The sequence below is a fragment of the Vidua chalybeata genome, chromosome Z (assembly GCF_026979565.1).
Source record: "Vidua chalybeata isolate OUT-0048 chromosome Z, bVidCha1 merged haplotype, whole genome shotgun sequence".
NCBI lineage: Eukaryota > Metazoa > Chordata > Aves > Passeriformes > Viduidae > Vidua > Vidua chalybeata.
The window spans coordinates 31,194,133-31,210,226 of record NC_071570.1 but is presented as its reverse complement, the minus strand read 5'-3'; the positions used below and the strand labels follow the sequence as shown (position 1 = coordinate 31,210,226).

The 16,094-nt window shown below is 38.1% G+C and overlaps 1 protein-coding gene across 5 annotated transcripts in view; it reads left to right on the top strand.

The window, feature by feature from the left end:
• ZSWIM6 (zinc finger SWIM-type containing 6) overlaps positions 1-16,094 on the top strand; it is a 108,036-nt gene that overhangs the window by 41,768 nt on the left and 50,174 nt on the right. The window lies entirely within an intron of this gene.

Genomic DNA, 16,094 nt, shown 5'->3' with positions numbered 1-16,094 from the left:
CCTTCAGTATAGCTGCCAGCCTGGCTGTGGCTTAGCCCACTCTGCTGTTGAGCCTTCTCACCATCATTTCTCAACAGAATGCTATGCAATCCATGATAGACAAAGAAATATATCCCTCTGCCCACCCCTCCCTCTGCAGATGATTTTTGTGGATTATGAGTAGAAATAATACTCTGTTGATGCAAACATTAGCAAACTGCCTCTGGTGGGTTAGAACTTTTTCTCTGCACTTTGAAGTGGTAGTGACTAATGGTATGCAGCATCCAAATGTCAGAATGAGAGGCTTCCTTCCAGCAAAGTTTTTCAAGAGGAAAAGAGAGCAAAACAAACTTCATAATGTTATTGAAGGCACAGGTACTTCGTGATATTGCAGTAATTTTCTGTTTCTTCTTTACCCTTAAAATACGGTAAGAAGGAAAGATGTTTCAAGAAAGATGTTTTCTTACTGGAGAACTCCAGTCAGGAGGTCTGAATTCAAACTAGTGTTCTCTCTTTATTAGGCTTTTTTACTTGCTTAAAGTAATTACACTAGGGAAAGAAATTGGTTAAGTAGTTTGTTTTCAGGTCAGTGTACTGCTGATTTCAGTATGATCTCTGAAAGAACAACTGCAAGTTGTATAGTATAGTAGTATTTGTTTCAGCCTGGTTAGATTGTAGAGCATTTTAAAAGTATTAATTCCTTTATTTAATTAACCACCATTTCATTACAGCAACAGATCCTATGAATGCAAGTTACTTCCTAAGGACAAGTTACTTTTTTTGTTCACCATATTTCCAGAAATTTAAAAGGTGGCTTCTTTAGCTGTCTTGTTTTTCATGGTCTAGAAGGTTTGTAATTTGCATTGGCCTCTCAAAACAAAATGTTCAGACAGTGACATGATTACTCTTAAAAAGAAAATGAATTATTTTTCTAACCAGTTTTATCACTGGCAGGGATCTTTTAAAATCATATTAAATTTTCCATGCAAAATTACAACAGATCCATTTTCTGCTTTATGAATTTTGTGTAGATGAATTTAAATATATATATTAGTCTGTTTTAGAAGTGTCTTGGTTCTGCTTCATTATTTTGGTATTCAGATGGTTTCTCTTCGTGTGGAATGCATGGGGGTTGTCTTTGTTAAATATGCCTGTGATGGAAGAAATAAATTTTGTTGTTTTTTTTTTTCTGAATCTGACATAACTTGAGAAATTACTCTGCTCACCCTCATATGCTTTATAAATGTCAAGCAGTGATGGCCCTTCCTCAGTAATAGGAGAACCATTGCCTCATCTTATGAGGTATTGATGGGTTATTTGAATAGCTTACTGCTTTAAAAAGAGAAACTTTGTATATTCCAGTAGCAGCACAAAAAATGAAAATATTCTTATTACTTTGTATAATGTCTGAAGTAATCCCAAAATGTAGAAGATTAAGTGAGAATTTTCCCATTGTTCTGTTTGCATACAAACCCTGTGTGTGTGCATATGTGTGTAAGGAGCAGATGTTGGTCTTTAATTCTGGAGTTCCTTCCATGTCCAGTCTTCTCTGCTATTCTTATTCTCATCATTAATGCATTGCAGGCAGCAACCGGCGTTAGCCTCATGCTCTCAAGCATTGGGGTGATGCTTAGTTCTACAAAATTCTCAGGGCAGAGTTTGAGTTGCACATCAGAGTAGCCTTCGTGTCTATTGGGTGAGTAGAAAGGCCCAGTCCATTGGAGTCGTTTTTGTCCTTAGGAAGAAGTTTGTCTACTCTGTAAATAAGGAGAGTTAGGAAAGTATTGGGAACCCTTTCATATTGAAATAATAGGCTAATTGACTATTGAATGCTCATAGCAGAAAAGAGATTACTAGACTGAGACTTTGCTCGGCCAGGAAGGACTGTCTCTGCTACTCCTTACTCATCTGTAGATTTATTTGTAGCTTGTTACAAGGAGAATGGACTGGTTAGAATTTTGTTCCTAAAAGTATCCTGTGGGTACACTTAAGTGTTACAGCTCTCACATCTTTCTAACATCAAAATGGTCTGAAGACAAATTCTGGAGTGAATGTCTACCTGCATAACTCTAAATGCCTACTTGAGCTTGCTTTAGCTCAGAATAATGGAATCTCCTTTGCTTTGAATTTATGTTTGTCTTCCAACAGAGACCAGGTTATTGCTTCCTCAAAATCAGCTTTAAAGTAATATTTCCCAGAGGGCATCACTTCAGTTATGCAGAGTCGATTAATTTCCTATACTTTGATTGCTTTGGAGGTATGTAATTCAAGTTGAAATCTGATCTGGCAATCATAGATGTTAGTGCTACTGCCTTCTATATTAGATGGACAGTCATTCTGCCGCCTTGAATAGCCATGTTCATAATCACTTTTCCCTGAATTAGGTGTAGGGGAGGATTGATGATGCTTAAGATGAGCATACTGAGGTTTTTCCTGTGGGACATGAAACACCTGACATGTTGGTCCTACACCAACATGACTCCTAAACCCTCTAGTTTCAAACTTTGATTTTTTTTTTTCCTCTGAGGTAGTTTGCTCTGCGAACAAAATTATTAGTAACTGCATGTGATGGAACTTAATGTTACTTCTTTGAGTGTCTTTCAGTAGAAATAACGAAATCTGTTGCAAAGGCCACTGCTCTTGAGTATTCATATTCCCAGTAGCGTAGTATGAGTACATACCACATACCACAGATACATACCACACAGGAGTAGTGTGGAGTATGTATCTGACCAGTTGTCAAGATATGATTCCCTTTCCAGTTCCCTTCATATTGGAACAATGTAAACTATAGTCTGGAGTGAGACCCAGGAAACAAACTAAATTATATTAGTAGTGCATGCAGAAGCTTGTCTCAACCCAAGTCATGGGGGTTTTTGGTCTAGAGTAGTGCATGAGCTTCTTGTTTGGGGCTCTGTTATAAGGAACGCCAGGGAGAAAACCTAATAAAAAATAGTGTTTTTCAAATGGAGTAGTGCTACTTATGAGCATATAATATCTGAACAAACAGGCAGTGAACAGCATCTAATTCTGCACATTATGCAGTGGCATTAAATATACTTATTAGTAAGGTAGCAGATGCTATAGTGCAAAATTGCCATGTAAAATAGCAGTCTTTAGCAGCAGGGTGCTGCTCTATGTGAGACTCCTTCACATGTAATGAATAGCTAATTTCAGCTTGATAGTGCATGAGAGACCAGAGGGGACTGGGGAGGGGTAGAGTGTTCCAGCAGCCCTAACCAGCAGGATGTGCTGGGATATGCTTTTAATGGAGCAACATTTCTGAGCTCTTGGGGGTAAGTTCAAAGAGGGATGCTGTCATGGTTTAGGCTTAGCTGGCAACTAAGTCCCACACAGCCACAGCTACCAGCTCAATTGCTCCCTGTGGACAAGGGAGAGAATCAGGAGAATGGAAGTGAGAAAACTTGTGAATTAAGGCACAGACAGTTTAGGTAAAGCAAAAGCCAAACACACAGGCAAAGCAAAAGAAGGAATTCATTCACCCCTTCCCATAGGCAGGCACATGTTCAGCTATCACCAGGAAAGCAGGACTAAATTGCATATAACTGTAACTTGGGCAGACAAACACCATCACTCCAAATGGCTCCTCCTTCCTTCTTCCCATCTCTTTATATGCTGAGCATCATGTCATATGGGATGGGATATCCCTATACTCAGTGGGTGGCAGCTGTCCTGGCTGTGTCCTTTCACAGCTCCTTGTGACTCAGCTTCCTCGCTGGTGGGGTGGGGTGAGGAGCAGAGAAAAGGCCTTGACCCTCCCTGTGTGATCACTGTTCAGCAGCAGCTAAAACATCCAAGTATTATCGACACTGTTTCCAGTGCAAATCCAAAATAATAGCCCATGCTAGCCCAGTTCTCCTGGGAAATTTGGCTGTGCCAAAACCAGCACAGATGCTCAGTGGTTTGTATGCAGTTTGAGGAATTGTTGTGGCAGAGGGACAAGTGGGCATGTGAAGTACCTATTGCAGGGATGAGATGGTGATTGATTTAGGTGCCTCATCAGGGATGGTAGATGTCTTCTTGTCTTCTCCTTCTTTCTATGTGTGCAATCAGCAGATCAGCTAAAACCAAGCAAACACATACAGGAGAACTGAATTCATCCCTCTTTCAGAGCATATGAGAATGCCTTTTGATCTTATTAATGTTGGTCATAGATTGAAAGATTCTGCTAGCACTTGCACAGCTCGTGGGCTTTGTCTTGTGAGAAGTGAGAACTAGGAGTTTTCTTTCTGAGAAACAGGATTTTCTTGCTGAGTAAGCAGAAGCCAACAAGCTGGGTATTCCAGATCCATTGCTGACTTTGTTACATGTTCTCAAAGTATTTTAAAAACAGTCAGTCTAATGTTTAAATATTTTGGTAGGAAACTGACACCATTTAACCTCAAAATATCCACATTGCTTGTTAGGACCTAGCTAGGTCTGTGAATCTTAAATTTAGCTTTTAAGACTTGCTTGGAGAATTTAAAGAGGGAGGAGATACCGTATAGGGCATATGGCACATTCTCATCCAGAGATTCAGATGACAGAGAGAAAAGACAGATTTCTAAGGAAGTTGCTGATAATGCTTGTAGCTCCTGATACTAGTCTCACCCTTTATCAGAGGGGGAAGCCTCCAGTTTGACTAAGTAAACAGGAAAAGCAAGATGTAGGAAACAGTAATCCCTGCTACATAGTCTGTCATGGTATAGTGAATGATTTATTTTAACCATTTCTCAACAAATGAAATAACCTAAATCATAACTGACTTTCTGGAAGCATAGTGCTAGTTAAACAGTTTTTATCTTTCCCATTTGTCTGAAGAGGATATGGATGGACTTGTTTTGGGCAACATTGTAATTTTAAAATCTGGACAATTTGACACAGTACCCAGTTGCCTTCCTTTAAATTCCTCTGACAGAGAAAGCCGGGGACATTTGCAGAAAGGGATGGGGATGTTGTTGCAGGGGACAAGATGAGAGCATTCTTTCTAGATACTTCAAATTTCTTTTGAACAAATTCAGGTATGAAGAAAATAAATCTATCTGCTTTTATGTAAGGGGCCTGAATTTTGATGTATTTGAGTTTATTTTGCTAAGACTGGGATACTGATAGTCTTAAACCAAATTTTCAGGTAATGGTTCTTTGTCACTAAGAGACACCAGATGCTGAATTTAACTACTTTGTTTTTGTCTCTTATTGTGATACAGATCTACTTCAAATAGTAGTAAGTCTCTCAATCCAAGTATATTGAGCAACACTGAAAACTAATTCATAAGTGATCTTGTCAGTGTCTTGCTATTTAAATGAACTCTGACAATACAACCTTAGGTGACAGGGGTTTTGTGTAATAATCCAATACCTCCCTGAATTTAGTCTTACTTTAGTCTAAGCTAGAAAGCAATTTTAATTTAGTAATAATATCAACAACTGATAGAGGCCCAATTTCTGTTCAGCTTTTCTGACAGTCTCTGTTGTTACTTGGATCTGTTTCCCAGTCCAAATAGACATGATTTTCTTCAAGAACTTCGAGTGGTCTTCCCTTTTTCCCCCTCCCAATTATATTTAGGTAGGTTATAGTAAAAGTTAAGAGCACAGACAGAGAGCCCTTCATTATTGCAAAAGGTGGCCCTGTAGGCATGAGACTTGCATGTAAAACAGCACTGTCTGGTGTGCAATAAGTAAAATCAACACACAACATTAGAGTCACCAAATTATTCAGCAGTGTTCTTAGTCTTGTGGTTTGGGTATCATGTTTGTCAGCAAGTCCAGCTCTTCACTACTTTAGTAGGCAACCAAAGCTAACAAAATGAGGCATTAACCACACCTCCACAAGTACACCACCTACTAGCTTATCACAAATGCAAATACTTGTAGTCTAGATAGGTTATCAGAAGCTGAGGCCCAGGAAAAAATTAACACCAAGAAACTGTAGAAGTCTTCTGAAAGCAGCTTGTTACTTGGCTTACTGGTAGAGACACTTGCCATCCTTTCTGTCAGTTTATTTTTATAAGTCTCTGACTTGCACTATAAAAGTGAAATAAGTTGTAGAGGTGGTATAATTTTTTCATTTTTCTCTGTTGAAAGATAGTTCAAAGATAGTGTTCTTTGGCTTGTCAGTGAAACTTAGAAATTTTATATGTTACCAGACATGCTTTTTTGGTTTTTTTGTCAATCTGATAGTTTATGTATTATTAAAACCTGGTCTTTAGGCTGAAATACAATGTAAAGAATTCCAGTAACTTGCTTAATAAATGACAAATTAAATTGTATTTTGCTGTATAAGTTTATTCTTTCTTAGATTGCTTTCTTTATTTTATTCTGGAAGCTTTGCTTTCTTGTTCAGTTCTGGTTTTTATTCTTCATCCCCCTTTTCCAAACTTTTCACTATCACGTAGTTGGTGTCTATAAAGTTTCATGGTTTCGTGACTGTGGGGCATGAATTAGGAAAAAAAGTCTTTATTTTTTAACCCTGTGCATGTTATTGGAGGCTTGAATAACATGCATGTTACGTGCTGATGTACTATCTTGAACCTTTGATTAACAGTCAGAATAAGTGCAACTTTTTAAACTTCTGAGGGCCGCACGTTAGAGTTAAATATTACTGAAAAACTTCTTGGCTTTTGAAAAGAAGGGTATGCCTTGCTAATTCAAGGAGAAGTAGTGTGTGGCTTCAGGGGATGGGGTAGGTTTCTCAATTTTGTCTTAAAGAAAATTGCATACTAGTCTTACTTGTATTGTTTGAGGAGCAGCCATCTGCTACGAATATGCTCATGTTCGCTTAGAATTCATCTAGGGTTTTCCCACCTGTACACACCTACCCTTACTTGTTCCGAGTCCTTACTGTGCACACAGCTTCCAGAAATCAGAAATGCTAAGGACTTCTGGCCTGGGAACATACTTTTTTTCCCCCCTTTGAGCTAGCACACATTTCCACTTTATAAATATGAACAGATGTGAGCAACTTACACTCAAAATTGTTGATGCCTTTGGAAATCCGTTTTTCTTACATGAAACCTAGTCATTCTTCGTCTGATGTCTGGAGAAAGGTAGTGCATGTCAGTATGGAGGAATACTGCTATGGCAAGTATTCCATTGCCAGTCAGCTTTGGCCATGGGGTGCACTTGCTGTAGCTACTGTATATTGATTTGATTTTATTGAATAATAATTGAAATGGATTCAATGGAGGGAAATGGATTAGGATCTAACTTAGCAACAGTATGGAAAAAGTGTGAACCACAAGAACCTGATTTCATACAGGATGTTGGCTTGTGTGGCTGTGTGCCAATGTTATCAAGGATGTTCTGGTTTGTAATACAAGTGATGTTTTCTGACCTTTTCCTTAAAACACTTTTATTGTTATCACAGTAGTATTTTTGGGATTCCAGTCCTCATTTGTGACCCTACTGCAGTTGGCCCTCAAGAGCTAAAAAAAAAATGCTCCCAGCAGTGTTGACTTCAGCCATGGAAGGGTGCTCACTTGTGATATTGGTGGATTTTTCTACTTCAGTTCTGGAATTCTTTCAACACTATTGTTTTCATGGCTTTTTCTCTTTTGCTTTTTCAGGAAGTACTCTGTTATACTTCATTATTTTTGCTGGAATCCTTTGTAATGTTCTGGTGACTAGAGAAAATTGCTGAAAATGTTTCTCTTGTAAAATATATAGTCCAAAATTAACTGAGCCCTTCTGTAAGTCCTACTTAGTGACTATTGTTTTCACACTTAAAAGCCTATTTTTCTGTTTTCTCCTCTGCTTTGATTATTAATAAAATAACAGTTCAGTGAACAACCTGACACCTGCAGTGATCATAAGCATTTATTAAAAAAACTAAAACAATAAAATATTGTGAATGTTTGTCATTGTGAATATTTAGTATACAATTGCAAAAATAGAATCGTGGCCATAAAGAAAGGGTTTCCCTTACATTCTGTGACTTTTAGTACCATTTTTCATTTTGCACAAGTGCACCATTGAGTTTTTTATTTCCCCTCCCTTTTTAAACAAAAGAAAACTATTTATTCCACAGTTAGTAATGGAAATGGGAGTGGTAATTTCCTCTTTTAGGCAAAGTATAACATTTCCTGATGGAAGGTCAAAATTACATTGGCTTGTGCTTTTTCATAGCCTAGATTTGAACTGTTTGAGTGCAGTCTTAAATTACTCAATCAGTTAAATGTTTTCTGTTGTTGAAACGACCTAAGTACCTTTTACTGCAGGATGCCTGTGTTTCAGACATCCTGGCTGGAGCTGGGTATTTCAAACTATAAGTATGGCTGTGGAAATCCAGACACACTCTTTTCAGGAAGGAGTAATTTTCTAATATTTCAAAAATTTATTTTGAAGTTTATATCAGTGATTGCTGTCATCTTCCTTTTTAGGATTTTATCTATTTCCAGTTAACAAATACAAATTTGATTAAGTCATTACCAAGCAGGTAAGAAAAAAAGCAGTTTTTCCTGATGATAAAGCAATGAGTCAGACAGGTTGTAATTTTCAGTTTTTCCATCTTTCTTTCCCACATCTTCTATTGAAGTTTGTGCTGTTCTGTGGCCTGTGTAAGTCAAATTCAGTTTGTCCTTGAAAACCATGTGGACAGCTACTGCTAATGCTTTACTAATTAGGATGAACCCTAACTTTGGACAATAAAGTGAAACTGATATAGCCTGTGTAACATAAGCAAAGAACATGTGGTAGCAGCAGTAAAGAATGTGGTTGAACTGGCAGACAGGAATTTAAAAAAAAAAAAGAAAAAGTTCTCATACTGGGTTTGTCCTCTTTCTCCCCCTTTTAAATGAGAAGGTCTTGCTGAAGGTTTTCTTCAGTCTCAGGTAATTTAATTTCTGTTGTTTTCTTTTGGTGGAGACAGGCGATTCATAGTTGAAGATAAACCTTAACTGTTGACATACAATACCAACAACTTCTGCTGTTAGCAGTAAAGCAGTATATAGAAACTTTAAAAAACAGTCACATTCTATATATTTGACAGGTAAGAGATCTTCTGAGTTGTTCAAAATAACTGATAGTCTCCGGATATTTACCTTTTTGAATGCAGGAGCAGTCTATTTCTTGTATGGCTTTAAGGATGTTTAAATAGGAGGTTTGGTCTGCTCAATTTTGTTGCTCTTAGTCATTTGCATTCTCATATGTGATATTTTACTTGTGCTCTGGCAAGTAATAAGTTTCTCTCTGCAAATGTGATTAAAATCCAAAGTTGTAATAAAAGCTGAAATGGTATCACCTTGGGAGATGAATACCTTGGGCTATGGGAAGAATCTCTGTTGCCTGGTGGTTGCAGGAAAGATGTCAGCTTCTCCCCATCAGAGCAGGAGTGAATTCCTCCTTGAAAGCTAATAACAAGTACTTGTGCAGTGATCCTGTGAAGACTGGTTGTAATCAGTCTTTGTTCTTAGGCGCACTCAGGGTATTCTCATGGTGCAGTATGGTGGCCTGGAGTCCCAGGGGTCTGTCAGGCCCTCCTGGCCAGCAGCCGCTGTAGGCGTAGGCACAGCCTGTCTGGGCCCTCCAGCTATCTCTGAGCCACAGGCAACTTTAGCGAGCACTTGTGGAGTGATTTCAGCTCTCAGTGATTTCAGCTCAGTGCTCACAAAGTGCCTCGGCAGACACAGGGATGGAGAGAGGTGAAGGCTGTGTGGAATTCTGTGGAGATGTCTTTATTGGCAGCTTCTGCAAAGGGTTCCAGTGACAGCTCTTCCACTGAACTGGGCAGAGGTGAGGGTTTAAGTAGGCTACTGGGGGATTGGAAATTGTCCAATGGCTGGGGTTGGGGAGAATACGACCCATAGCCCTTACAGAGAGATAACAAGGGTCTGATGATGGAAGAGGGGCAGCTCTGTTCCACTCATCATGACTCTGCACTTCTTATCTTAGGCTAGTGACCGCCATGGAGGCCTTGCAGGGCCTCTGACTGCTACAGTGCAGCTCCCTTTAGACTGTTGATGCATTCTCCTGTCTCAAGCATTTCCCTTTGCAATAAATACGGGCCTGTGAAATTTGCCAGCAGAGTGAAGGTTTGTTTATCAAAGTTCAAATGTAGATTAGTAGTCTCTCCTAACTTCTTGTTTCTAGTCTTCGTTATGGATAAATGTCAACTTAATTGTGATGCTGACGTACATTTATATTCTATTAAAATCTACCTCTAAACATGTAAGTGTACATTAGGGAGGTGTTCTGGGCATCATGGCATGTTAAAAGCTCACACTTCTTGCAACTTTCTTTAGTGCTAATTACCCTTTTGTTACTCTTGCTTTAATTTTAAATTTATTTCCAGTTTTTATTCAGCATCAGAGTAGTTTTGATGACTCTGATTCCTGTTTTGCTTTAGCAAGCTGCTGTATGACATCCAGGCAGTCCCTCTCACCTCAGTTAGGCTATTAAGTCTTCCTCAAATGTTTGAGGATTACAATATTCCATGCATTCTAAATTACAAAATGTTGATTTGCCCAATTCTACAAAGAATAATTTCTTCACCTTCTTGTTTTTGTAAATTTCTGTTGCATGATCTCTGTTGCATGATTTGAAAAAATGTCATATGTGTAAGTAAATCTCCTATCTGCTGGTTTCTCAGAGTAAACTGTACTTAGCTATCCTCAGATTTGGGGTTTCCAGGCTCACACTGAGTTTTTTTTGTTTTGATTGCTGGTGCTCTCAGGATATGTGGTACTGAGAGGGGAGCTGTTAAACTTGTAGTGTAGAGGAGCATAATTTGTTTCAAACTGATGGCCTTTGAAAACAAAACAACATGGCAAAACTGGAAAACAAAACCAAAACAAAAAACAAACAACAAACCAAGGCTTGATTTGTTTATCTGAGAGAGGGTGACCTGCAGCCATGGATTGCTAGCCTTGTGACTTCACAAGACTATCAACATTGACAGTTTTAGTGATTCTTGGCACCGTGTTTAGCCTTCAACAGAAGAGACTTGTCTTCTTCATCTCTGCTTCTGCTTTGTGAGCCATAAGCGTCATTTGCCACAATATCCTAGATCACAGTTTGAGCACCACTGTGTTAAAAAAAAGCTCTGTTACTGCTGTCTGGAAATCACCATTCTTAATATATCTCTTTCTTATTTTGCTGCTTTCCCTTTGTCTACAAAGCCTCATGCTACAAACACCTAAAATGGACTTGACTGTATCTGTATAAAATGAGTTGAAGTGCAAACAACTTTCAGGTTTTGCAGAGATGTGATATGAGGCTCTGAGCAGTGCTGATCAGAATGTCATTCTGTGGTTTGAATGGTGTTCCTGTGGAGTGGGTTGCAAGTTGTTTAACCACAGGGATAGCAGTGAGACCTTGAGGTGCCCTTCAGGCCATGTTTGTTTGGTGCATGTTTTGTTCCAGACAGCGTGAGCTGGTGCAGTCTGCATCTGTCTTAAACCAATCCAGGTATGATATAGCTATTGGGCAATGGAAGGCATTTTCCTGTGTTTCTTGCTGTTTGCACAGCCTTTCCTTCTTTTTAAGGAAGAGTAATCTGGATGGATTTATCCACATCATCCATGACTCCTGCTTGGGCTGCAGTGATATGTGTCTGCTTTTGAGCAGCAGAGATATGATCAAACTTGGCTTGGAGGTTAGTGGAGACCTTTGTCTAACAGACATAATTAGTTGACCAGTTGTCATACTTGGAGGTTTGGGCTGGAAGACCTGGAAGATTGATGTTTTTAAATACAACTGTTGAACTCAGTGTTGGGACAAATAAATCTTGTTGTTCAAGCTACTGCAGCTGCCTCTGTTGCAGTGTGTGTGTTCTTGGAAGTGTGCCAGTGCTAGTGAACCTTCAAGTTCTCAGTGTCATGTCTGTGGACTTAATGCTATTCCCACTGTCTTGCTTGCAAAAGTACTGAAATACCAAATCCTAATTATTATCTTTATGAGAGGGAGGAATCCAGGTAGTTAGTTGAGACAGATCCTCTGTTAGTGTTTGGGTGCAGAGGTAACGCTAATTTTTTAATTGTAGGTGACAGTGATGTCAAAATACAAGTTTATCCATACCCTATGCATTGATCAGAAACAGTAAACATCTTATGTATTGCTCTTAATTTATTTTCCAACTCCTTAATAATTTTGTATTGACATGTTTAAGATATGATGGGTGAATATTTTTCATTTAAAATCAATGTTTTCTCTGTTCTATGAAAACGTTGTTAAAATTAGCTTCAGGCTAAGATGGTATGCAAAGTTTTGACTTCATAATAATTTCAAAGTGCATTGTTGATCTGTTCTTAGAGTGTTCCAATGTTCAGACAGAATTGAATGTAGGATGCTACTTTACCATCACAAAGGAAAACCACTAATAAAAAGACAAAATTTGAATGAACTAAATATGGTTTAGATTTTTGCTTGTCTTGGGGAAAAAATGTAACCACTGATGTAAGTATGAAAAAATAACTAATGGGCATGGTTGGGAACTACTTTACAGAAGTATTTCTGTCTGTTGTTAGGTAGGCAAGATGAAACAGAGGAGTTTACACTTTACACAGTGATTCTGTGTTTGCCAAGTAATATAGCAGTCTGAATAAATGTGAGCTGGTAGCTGCTCTGAATAAATGTGAGCTACAAATTATTTTAAAGATTGTTAAAGACAATTCTGATAACCAGTGTAAAATTATATGTGGGGGAGGTGCCTGCATAGGTCTTGCACTCTGAATTACCCAGCTCCCAGAACAAGCTCTTCTGTTTTTGGTGGTTTTTTTGGTTGTTTTTTTTTTGTTTGTTTGTTTGTTTTTGTGTGTGTGTGTGGTTTTTTGTTTAGTTTTTTTTGTTTGTTTTTGGTTTTTTTGGTTTTTTTTTTTTGTTTGTTTTTGGTTGGTTTGTTTGTTTGATTTGGTTGTTTTTTTCTTTTTCCAGTATGTAAGTTAATCTCCTGGCCTCTTCTGTGAAAGGAGAACAGCTCTTGTGTGATCCTGACCAGTAGGCAGTATATATACTTGGGAAAGGAGTCGGTGGATCAATGTTAAGGAGAACATTTATTTCCAAATAAAGCTGGTAGAATACTTCCTGATTTTAGGAGAATGTGTACACAGTGGATGAGGCATGGACAATGTTCTCAAAAGGCACATGACGGAAAGCTACTCAAGAGCACCATTTCTAAACTTTGGGGTTTTACTGTAATCTAGTTCTGATATTTTTATATTTTCTGTTAAACAATACCCAGTGGTGATCCATGGGTGTGTTTCAATCAAATCCCTCAATTGCAAGTATAAACTTATTTTTTTTTTAAATGTTTTTTGTTGTGTTGTTTTTTTTTTAAGCCACTGGAGTTACTGAACTGAACATGTACAGAGACATAGACCACACCACCCCCAGCATTTTACATGGCTACTTCTGATAGTTTTTATTCATTTTGGTCTGTATGTTTTCAAAATGCCTCTTTGGACTTGGACCGATTAAGGAGGATGCTTTTTAACACTGACATTAGAGATATATTAAGCTTATTAGATGTCATTAATGATGCTTATTTGATGCAGTACCTTTGCTACTTATCCTGTTAGGTAGTGAAACTCACTATTTCAAACTTTGCTTCTGGCTTGAGTAACTAAAACCTACTTGCTGCTGCTTCTCCACATGCCACTGTTTTTTTCTACTCCTTAGTGATTTATAGTTTGAACTTGCTTTTGTTTTACTCTAAAGTGGTGGGTGTTTTTGTTACGACAGGCATATATCCTTGTGCTGGCAAGTACTACATTGTAATAGTGTGAATTTCCAGTTATCAGGTGGCTTTAAAGTCCCAGAATATTTTTAGTGAATGGAATGCTGTCTAGCAGATTTTGGCAAAAGTTGCTTTGTAAAAATCAGACTTTTAAATGCTTTCTTCTTGATGGCACTTTGGCACAGTTCCCTTCCAAAAGTGTGACAGCTGAGAACACTATTTTAATGGCTATTAAATAACAATGAGGTGTTTTTAAAGTGAGTGTCCAACAGAAGCAATGTTGTTTTGTAAAAGAGCTTTAGTTTATACATTATCTTAATGCTTCAGTTGCTTTTCTAAACACATTTTTGCAGAATGCCTCTGTGCATTGGACATGTTAACTGAGCTTGTGTTACTGATGACAAGCTGGTTTGCGAACAGTAAAACATTTCAAACTGCCACCACTAAAGGAAAAGATGAAACATGCCTGTTCTATAAATAGTTCCTGTAGTGAACACACTTTTCTGCAATGCTTTTGTTGTCTTTAGCTAATAATGAATGAGCTCTCTAACTAAAAGTGAAATATCATTGTTCTTGGAATTGTTTGGAATGGATAAATATTTCTAGCAAAGGTTCTGTAACTTTGGGTAAAAGAAATTTTCCCCTTGAAGGGAGGTACTTGTTTAGGGTGAGGTCTTGGAGGTTTTAGCTGAAGAGACCTTTTCTGCTCCTTTGGACCTGTTAATGAAATGTCATTTTCTTCAAGTCCCCCATAGCTAATTCCTTCTGTCTTTTTCCAGGAGCACGTAGCGTCTTGCTTCTTGACAGGCTGTAAGTTACTGCTGATGAACACTTTCTAGCAAAGCACAGTGCATCAACTTTTTGCCTGTTCCAACCTTCCATATTGTAGTAGGAGCATATTAGATGGTTTGCTTAAATAAAAATTAAAGCTATGTGTTCAGTACTCTGCAGTATTGAGGGTCAGTAATGAAGGTGTCATTTGATTTCTGGTGGGTTAAATTACAGCAGCCTTACCAGTTCTTCTGAAGTGAAATTTCCTGAATTGTTTTTTTCTGATACGGTTAAACTTTTTAAAAGGTCATATTTACTAACAACAATTTCTTTCTTTAAAAATGCAAACAGATAAAGAGGAGCAAAACAGTGTTTCATAATTAGGATGCATATCCTGGTGTGATAGTTAATACAGAGCTTCTATGTCTTTAGCCTGCAGGAGAAGCCCGTGTTTTTGTTTCAACTCCCAGTAATTTAAGAAGGGTAGGTTAAGTAAGGCGACTGTATTAGTGCTGTCATTTTTTAGACCAGTATCTGTGTTTCTAAATGTTTCTAAATTTTGGTGCTTGTAACATGAATTCTTAATAAAGAATTCTCCCTCTCCCTCAGTGGAGAGGGAGCCATGACCTGTGTTTCTATCTAAGCAGTGCAGGGATTTAAGGGCAAGCCTGCTCTTAACTCTGAGTATTTCTGGAGACCTTCATGTTTCCAGGAGGGTTTTAACTTTTTTGAATGCTTAAATATACCTATGAATTAAAAGTGGTAATATTGTTAGAATAGCTGGTTGGTCTGTTTTATTATTACTTTGCATCAGTTCAACAGAAAAGCTTTCACTGGGCATTTTTCTACTGTAATTAATAGGAGTCCAGGTATTTACAAAGAGTAGGAAGGAGTAGGAGCTCATGATGTGAGGGGCACTTCCACTCCTTTTCTCTCAATAAGGGATGAGTGAGAGCAAGAATACTGCTTGATCCTGGTCTTGTTCATACACTGGCTTTCTTCTCTGTGCACTTCACACTGAATGCCTCTTCAGCCTTGACTCCTAACTACCTGGGAAACATCCCATTGCAAAGTCAATATTAGTCAAATATGCATATGACTTTCTCAAATAGTCAAAGTCAATCCGCTTTTCAGGGTAGAGTATGAGAGAACTGCAGTGATGCTGACTGCATAACCTGCTCTGAAACATACAGTGTAAACAAATGGAAAAAATAATGGATTTTCCTTTTTGTTTCCTGTAAGATGAAGAGCATTTTAAAATTTATTTGGGATACAGCATTTTAGATTAGAGCTATGTATGTATTGCTTCCTCCTCTCCCCCCATGTCTAATCTTCATGTGATAAGGCTTCCTGCAGTACACTTCTTTGGTATTTCAAGAATATGAGATCAGTTTTTGACATTGGGGGACAGTGGGTTCATATTGTTTCGTTTGTAAATATTTGTTATATAACACCTTACTTGTATCTATCTCACGTTGTAGATGTACTTTCCAAATCTAGTGCTGGTACGGCATATGAAATTCAGTTTCATTGCCCTGTGTCTGTGTCTCTGATTTAATGCTTGAGCTGAAATCAATATCATGCTTATGTAAAATCAAAACGAAACCCCTGTATTCTGCTATTCAGTGATAAAGCATTGAGAGCCAAACCTGGGCCTTCATGTTGGACAGACAGG